The sequence below is a fragment of the Vulpes lagopus genome, chromosome 22 (assembly GCF_018345385.1).
Source record: "Vulpes lagopus strain Blue_001 chromosome 22, ASM1834538v1, whole genome shotgun sequence".
In the NCBI taxonomy this organism is placed as follows: Eukaryota; Metazoa; Chordata; class Mammalia; order Carnivora; family Canidae; genus Vulpes; species Vulpes lagopus.
Window position 1 is genome coordinate 16395473 of NC_054845.1, and position 6000 is coordinate 16401472.

A 6000-nucleotide genomic window follows, 5' to 3' on the forward strand; every position below is an offset into this window, starting at 1 on the left:
GTTGTACTTCTGGCCCCAAGTACAAGAGCTACATGTCATGGTACAAAACAACTACTTCTTATTTGTTCAGTCAATGAATCAATGAATCCCTGATGGTAGAAGGGAAGTTGTTCTGGAAAAGCTAAAATGTGGATTCAAATGGATCAACACGTGGAAAAAGACCACTTAGTTAATTTCCTGAGGCATAAAAATCGCTGGTTACCTTTCTGATGTTTTCTAGCTAGTAGTACATGTTCCCTGTTCTGTGACCAAAAAATACATATACAATCATATATACAAGCCACAAAGTAAAGTGGGTATTTAGTAATCTCCCCATTCGATAAATGTCCACAAGTAAACTGAATAATGCAGAACCAGGAAGCTTTTGTTTGTACTGAATATAATGGTTACACCAATCAAGATAACTGGACAAATAAATCTCTACTATTCTCACAGATAGGGCATATAATCGGAGAATACACTTTGAAACAGATAACTCAAATTAACAGTTAATGTGTATGAAAAACAAACAAAACGTTACTGAAAAAAAACATGCCCTGACATTTCAATACACGGCCTCTACAGTTTAACTTTGGTTTCTGCTCATAACTCATGTTGCCATCAAAGCTAAGTACACCCACAGACCAAATACAGTTCTTACCTTATTGTCAGTATGAAGGTAAATTATGTGGGCTTTTTATTGTCTGGCCGGTAATATCCACACTAGCCAATGAAGTAGAGCAAACATAACATATGGAATTTGCTACTGGTGGTCATTTTTATCATAGTGTCACTCAATACTGAGTTCTCACTTGCACTAGAAGCTCTAAGCTAGAATATGGTTCAGCTACTTATGAACCAAATACAAAATCACTGTAAAAAAAAAAAAGATTAAAAAAAAGCAATTCCTTGCTAGATGTCTTTTAAGGGATTTCTTTTAAGGGATTTACATTCCTCATGAAGAAAATCACCATTTGGCTAGTGCCAATGGGGCAACAGACACTTTCTGGACATTTCTTGTAAGGTGTGAAAGAACAAAGCAAAATGGAAACAGGAAAGAGAACCAGTGGGGAAAATTAAAGAGTATCAGTGCTCTGGTTCTCCTGGAAGCTGTCTAGAGATGGAAAATCCTAAAAAATCTACCCCAATGATCTAATCTTTTCCAGGTTCCTGTTTAAAAAATCAGGTCTTCCAAAACAAGTAATTAAAGTAGTACCCATCTACCCGCCTGCTTTTAAATATATAATTATATAGCTTGACTTCATGTATTATGGGAAGGCTGCATGCATGCTTAAACTGGAATAGATTATGTCAAGTATCTGATAAATATGCAATGAATATTAGCTTTGGGTGTTTTCTAATGCAAATGTCACCGGCCTGGGTCCAGCTTGGTTTTCCTAGCTAGAACGTGTAGACGTCTTTCTTTCTGCAAATGGTTACATATCCATCACAGTTCTTCATTTTCCACTTATAAAATTAACCTAGGTCTATCACCCAAAGCCTAAAATCCATCAATCTATGAGAAAACAAAGCTACATTAAGCATTTGTGAACATTAACTTTAAAAATATTTCTAAGTTCCTTTGGATCGATTGCTAGAAGTATTAGGTCAAGAGGTAGGAACATTAGTGAGGCTGTTCATATAGTCGTCAGCCAATGAGATTTTCAGAAAGGTTATACCATTTGGTCACCCCTCATGGCATTTGAGAGTGTCTGCTGCACTGCACACTAATTAACGTGAAGAATTGAAATTTTTAACAATCTATGTAATTTAAGAGTTGGAAAAATGAGACCCTGCTTGTTGTTCATTTTTATTTCTCTGGTTAATGAAAAGAGAATGTATTTTCATGTCTATTATTCACTTAATTTTCTCTTCTATGGATAGTCTGTTCATGTCTTTTGCCCACTTTTCTGCTGGAGTCTGTATTGGTTTTCTATTGCTTTTTAACAAATTTCCACAAACTTATAAGCTTAAAGCCAACACCTATTTCTTATTTCACAATTCTGAAGATCAGAAGTCTGGGTTAGCTTCACTGGGTTCCCTGTTTCAGGGTCTCTCTCAAGAGGCTAAAATCAAGGTGTTGTCCACCAGGCTGGATTCTTATCTACAGGCTCTGGTAAAGAACCCAGTTCTAAGCTCATTCAGGTTGTTGGCATAGTCCGGTTCCTAGATTGTGCCCCTAAATCTGAGGTTCCAGTTCCCATGCTGGGCCACCGTCAGCAATTCTTGGTATCCTGCATTCCTCAAGGCTCCCCCATTCCTTCTCAAGTGTTGCCTCCATCTTCAAAACAGCAACATTATTCAGTCCTCTTCAAGCTTCAAATCCTTTGGATTTCTCCAGCCAGAGAAAGCTCTCCACTTTTATGGGTTGGGTTCTGGTGATTAGATTTTGGCCACTCAGATATTTTCTCTATTTTAAATTCAACTATGTCGTGTAACATAAGACAATCAAAAGAATAATATTTTGTCAACTTTCCAGGTTGCAAGGATTAGAGCATGCAATCTTGGTAGAGGGGCATTTTTAGAATTTTGCCTGCTACAGAGTCTTGGGTGTTATTTCTCACCATTTGTTCACGGTCTTTATGATAAATCTTTTTTTTAAAAAAAAAAGATTTTATTTATTTATTCATGAGAGACACAGAGAGACAGAGAGAGAGAGAGAGAAACAGAGAGGCAGAGACACAGGCAGAGGGAGAAGCAGGCTCCATGCAGGGAGCCCGACGTGGGGCTCGATTCCGGGTCTCCAGGATCATGCCCTAGGCTGAAGGTGGCGCTAAACCGCTGAGCCACCCAGGCTTCCCTCTTTATGATAAATCTTAATTGCATGAATTTACCAAATAAATCTTACTAATGACTGCAAGAAGTTGCATTTTCACAATGGCAAAGACCACTATGGAGGGGGTTGCTGTGCACCAATAAGAATTTTGAGGGGTGTCTGGGTGGCTCAGTCAGTTAAGCAACCAACTCTTGATTTTGGCTCAGGTCATGATTTCAGAGTTGTGAGACTAAGCCCTGCATTGCACCAGGCGTGGAGTCTACTTAAGATTCTCTCTCAGGGCACCTGGGTGGCTCAGTCAGTTAAGCATCTGCCTCCAGCTCAGTTCATGATCCCTGGGTCCTGTGGTGGAGCCCTACTGGGGCTCCCTGTTCAGCAAGATGCTTGCTTCTCCCTCTACTCCTCTCCACTGCTTGTGTGTGCATGCTCTCTCTCTCTCTCTGTCAAACGAATAAAATCATTAAAAAAATTTTTTTAATTAAAAAAAAAAAGATTCTCTCCCTCTGCCCCTCCTTCACCTAAAAAAAAAAAAAAAAAAAAAAAAAAAACAAAGAATTTTGAATACCTAACTTTGCCAAAACCGATATTTTTTTAAAATTTTAATTGTGGAAAAAAAATTATTTAAGGGAAAAATTACCTATAAAATTGGCCAGCTTAACCATTCTCAAGTGTACAGTTCAGTAATAAGTACATTCACATTGTTGTGCGACCAATCTATAAAACTCTTCATCTTGCAAAACTGAAATGATACTCCTTTAACAAAACTCTTCATTTTGCCCCTCCCCCAGCTTCTGAAACCACCATTCTACTTTCAATACTGGCTTATTCTTATTATATGTATTTAAAAAAAAAATCAATGAAATAGTTTATTAGGTTTTTTTTAAGTAATCTCTATACCCAATGTGGGGCTTGAACTCATGACCCCAAGATCAAGATTCACACGCTGTCCAGGCTGAGCCAACCAGGTGTCCCTTATGTATTCATTAACAAACATGTATATAGCAATTGCTACATGCACTGTTCTTAACGCTTTAAAAATGCTAATTCATTTCGTCCTCATAACAAACCTATGAGGTCAGAACTATTATTAAAATACCCGTTCTTCAGATTTCAGAAACGCAGCAGGTAACTTCCCAACGGTATACGATAGGAAGTAGCCACACAGGAACTGGAATCCAGGTATACTCTAACTTTATAGTTCTTGCTATGAACCATGATATCGTGAAAATATTCATTTTAAAGTCAAAACCCTAAGACATTATTTCTTTGACGTGCTTGATTCCAAAAACACTTCTCTATGTGCAATTTAATCTAATACTCTTGGGACAACCGGGTGGCTCAGGGGTTGAGCACCTGCCTTCAGCCCAGGGCATGACCCTGGAGACCTGGGGTCGAGTCCCACGTCGGGCTCCCTGCATGGAGCCTGCTTCTCCCTCTGCCTGTGTCTCTGCCCCTCTCTCTCTCTCTCTCTCTCATGAATAAATAAATCTTTAAAAATAATAATAATACTCTTCTACTAACTAAAAGACTATGGTGACGAAAGAGACTCATCTATACATAGCCCGATTTTTTGAGAAGGCATTTTCTTGAAGCTAATGTAATGAAAACCGCCCTGTATTTGGTAAGTAAGACAATTAAAACTCACACGCAGTCTATTTATAATAAAATACCTTATGGATGAATACAAATCGCCATTCCCTGGGACTACTGAAATTAAAGTATTCAAGAAAAAAAAAAAAGTGTTTCTCTTTTCCGAGGAGAAAAAAAAAGGGGGGGGGGGTACTTCCAAGTAAGTTTTCACCAGCGTAGCTCAATCTCGGCTTAACCCGTGAAATCCAAATCTGCCCTTCCTCGTAAGCTATAAATCTAGACCAACCTCAGGCTGTCACTCAACTGTATCTCAGTGGACACTTCTTTACTGAGTGGGTCTGAAATGTCCTTGTCCCGGTTCGTTCGGCTTAGCCATCCTCTCACAGGAGGCCGAGTCGTGCTTGTCATCGGCCACACGGTACCGCTTCCAGGACGCGAGAAAGGACGGGAGGCCTCGGAGGCCAGCACCGCGGCCGGCCAGGAGCTCCGCAGCGGCGGGGGCGGGCGCGGGCGCGGGGCGCTCGGCGGGCTCGGGATTCCAGGGCCCGGCGAGCAGGGCGCCTCAGCGACGCACCCAACGGCAGCGGCTCCTCCAAGCCGCCTTCTGCCCGCACACCTGACGCACAAAAGCCAGCCGCCCGCGCACCCCCTCACCTCCCCGCACCCGTTACCCGCTGCGCCGTGCTGCGGCCCCAGCACGAAACCAAAACCAGAGCGCGGCACAAACAGCAAAATCATCGCCGCCCCAGGGATGCCCCCGGCGCTCCGTCAGTGTTGTCATCCGCACGCCCCTCCCCCCCGGCGCCCCCGGCGCCCGGGAGCCGGCAGACGCTCGGCCGGCCGGCGGCCGGGACTCCCCGCTCACCTGCGGGGCCCGCGGGCCCTCCCGGCTGGGGCTCGGCGCCGCCGCGAGGCCGCCTCACCGTGACAGTCCGTCCGGCCGCGACCCTCGCCGCCCCGCCGTCTGTTTACAAGCGCCCCTCGCGGTCCCGCTCGGAAATGCTTCCCCCCGGCCACCCGGGAAGCGAGACCCGGCGCACAAGGTTCCAGGCGGCGCGGACCCGGCCGCCCCCGGCCCCGCCCTCGGCCCCGCCCCCGGCCCCGGCCCCGCCCCCCGCCGACCCGGGCAGGGCCCGCCCGCACCGCCCGGCCTAGTCGCTGGGGCCCTCGGCTCGCTCTCGGTCGCTCGCGTCTCGGGAACAATGCGGTTGCCGCAGAGTCTCGGCCGCGCTCCTCCCAGCGCCCGAGTGGATGCAATTGGAACATTTCCCTTGGAGCAGATGCAGGATTGGGCCCATTTTTAGCAGCGCCCTGAGAAAATTACTCAGCTCAGTTCTTTCTGAAAATAGGACCATTGCACCCTGGAGGTGGCTTCCCATGGCAGGCTTGGAGCTGCGGAGAAAATCACTTTGGGCTGTCCTTTCATGTGGGAGACGGCGGGTGGAAAGGGGGTGCCTTGGAGGGGAGGTCCTCAACCCCCATCCCCATCCCCACACAACGGTGTGTGTGTGTGGTGTTCGCGTACACACACACTGGCCCCCGGATGCTCCTTAGTAAGATGCCCCATCCCACCAAACCCACAGTGATATTGGCCCCATTGCAAGAGGGTACGCTGGTCTAGCTGGACCGGCCCTGCCTGAACTTTCCCTACCATA

The 6000-nt window shown here is 45.4% G+C and overlaps 1 protein-coding gene across 3 annotated transcripts in view; it reads right to left on the reverse strand.

Annotated features, from left to right (window-relative positions):
• PLEKHM3 (pleckstrin homology domain containing M3) overlaps positions 1-5358 on the reverse strand; it is a 174121-nt gene extending 168763 nt beyond the window's left edge. For all 3 annotated transcript variants that reach the window (XR_005985002.1, XM_041737121.1, XM_041737120.1), the window contains exon 1: positions 5211-5358. The gene's annotated coding sequence lies outside the window, so the exon portion shown is untranslated. The remainder of the gene's footprint in view (positions 1-5210) is intronic.
• Positions 5359-6000: the final 642 nt, after the last annotated feature.